Source organism: Poromitra crassiceps, assembly GCF_964638095.1.
Source record: "Poromitra crassiceps genome assembly, chromosome: 15".
NCBI classification, from domain to species: domain Eukaryota; kingdom Metazoa; phylum Chordata; class Actinopteri; order Beryciformes; family Melamphaidae; genus Poromitra; species Poromitra crassiceps.
The window spans coordinates 44,378,648-44,380,776 of record NC_139634.1 but is presented as its reverse complement, the minus strand read 5'-3'; the positions used below and the strand labels follow the sequence as shown (position 1 = coordinate 44,380,776).

The 2,129-nt window shown below is 54.0% G+C and overlaps 1 pseudogene across 1 annotated transcript in view; it reads right to left on the bottom strand.

The window, feature by feature from the left end:
- Window positions 1-370: 370 nt before the first annotated feature.
- LOC310790243 (endoplasmic reticulum membrane adapter protein XK pseudogene) overlaps window positions 371-2,129 on the bottom strand; it is a 1,953-nt pseudogene continuing 194 nt past the window's right edge. Inside the window, exon 1 of the transcript in view lies at window positions 371-2,129. This exon is cut by the window's right edge and continues 194 nt beyond it. The product of the transcript in view is annotated as an endoplasmic reticulum membrane adapter protein XK pseudogene (transcript).

Below are 2,129 nucleotides of genomic sequence, written 5' to 3'. Positions count from 1 at the left end.
AGGGTCTGGATTGATTGGCTGGGATGTGAGCAAGTCTGTTTACCGGTATATACGATTATCCATACAATCAGGGCAAATTCTGAATTAATTATGCAGAAGTAATTGTACCTTTTATAAAAGTCACAGGTCTCATATTCCCTATTCTGTCCCTAATCTTTTGTGACATTTTCCAGCAGGGACCTAAGTGTGTTAACACCCTCAATAAAAAGGTATCATGAGTTGCCAATTTCCCTCTCAGAACTGAATGAAAATTTTGTTGTACACTTAAGAGAAAAAGAGACTTCACCAACACGCGGCTTTGCTTATAGTCAAGGCACCTTTGTTCTTCTAATAACACAAATAATCTCTGTGAAACCCTTTAAGATGTCCTTCAGGAGTGCACCCTGTCCTCCGCAGTGCAGCGTAAGACCCTGTCCTCCACAGTGCAGCGTAAGACCCTGTCCTCTGCAGTGCAGCATAAGACCCTGTCCTCCGCAGGGCAGCGTAAGACCCTGTCCTCCACAGTGCAGCGTAAGACCCTGTCCTCTGCAGTGCAGCATAAGACCCTGTCCTCCGCAGGGCAGCGTAAGACCCTGTCCTCCGCAGTGCAGCGTAAGACCCTGTCCTCTGCAGTGCAGCATAAGACCCTGTCCTCCGCAGTGCAGCGTAAGACCCTGTCCTCTGCAGTGCAGCGTAAGACCCGCTGTGTCCCATCGCTCCCAGAGAGTTCAGAAGAGACAGAATAAGCATCTGAGTTCATAGAGACAGAAGAAACATCTGTGTTCATGAGGTCATCATCATCCATAGTGTCATGAACGATGGCCATCTGCCGCTCCCCCAGCTGACTGGTGATGTCGGGGGGTTGTGAATTCTGGGGGTCCAGCAGCTCCAGTGGCTCTCCTGCGACCAGAGCCACGGTGGCAGCAGTGGAGTAGGAAGGCTGTAGCAGCTCCAGTGGCTCTCCTGGGACCAGAGCCCCGGTGACAGCGGTGGAGTAGGAAGGCTGTGGCTCCTCCCCCTTCCCCCTTTGCTCCTCTCGCCAACAGATGCAGTGTAGGCAGTCGTGGACGTTGTGCTGGAAGAGATGTTTACAGGGGTGGAAGTACTGGTAGAAGAGCAGCATGAAGAGCACAGCGAGGCAATAAGAGATCAGAAGCAGAACCACCACCAGCCCGTGGTGGTAGTGGTGGTGGTGCTGGTCATAGAACTCTGACTTGAAGTACCACAGCGTGACGAGGATGACGTTTTCGACAAAGCGGCCGCAGTAGTAGGCGGCCAGGTGGCCCCAGTGCTGCTTCTTCTCTATGAGTGCTCGATGGCTGAGGTTCAGCTGCACCGCCGGCCAGCAGAAGACGTTGATGCAGGCGTAGAGGAAGGTGAACAGGCATAGCACCACTGCGGTGTCCAGCTTGGAGAAGTTCTTCTCCACGTCCCTGGGCAGGGGGGCCTTCCCGACCCAGAACTCCACCCAGGGCAGGAAGAAGAAGAGGACCAGGTTGCCAAGCATGACGAGGATCACCCAGTGGGTGAGCGCAATGGTGAAGAGGACCAGGGTGGTGATCCGGGTGGCAAGCTCCAACCCTCTCCACATTATCAGGCAGAGGTAGGCAGCCGGGCGCAACCGCACCTTGTATTTGTCGTATCTGATCTGGATGGTCAGAACATTGCACACCAGAGCACAATAGGTGATGGAGATCAGGTTGATGATCATCAGAGACAATCTGGTGGAGAGGACGGATTTCTCCTGGATTGTGGCGTACAACTGCAGTGTGAGCTGAGGGGTGGAGCCCAAGAAAGCCTGGATGACTGCGGTGCGCTTGAAGGCATTCCTATGAGCGGCCAGCTTGCGCTGCGAGTGGGCAATCTCCCACTCAATGGGGATCCCCTGGCCCTTCTTTAGGCTGATCTTGCGCGAGATGGTGACGTACGGCTCCTCCTTCTTACCTGCCTCGTAATAGACCAACAGAGCCTCGAAACACCTAACGAGGGGACCAAGGAGCAGTAGGTGCATCAAGAGGACCAGAGGCCGGTCTCTTCCCAAGTCTCTATGAAAGAATGTCAGCGCCAACTGGATCAGCACAGCAGGCACAAGCATGAAGGTGACAGTGTAGCCCAGCCAGAAGGTGTCGTGGGTATTGTGGTACCCGCTG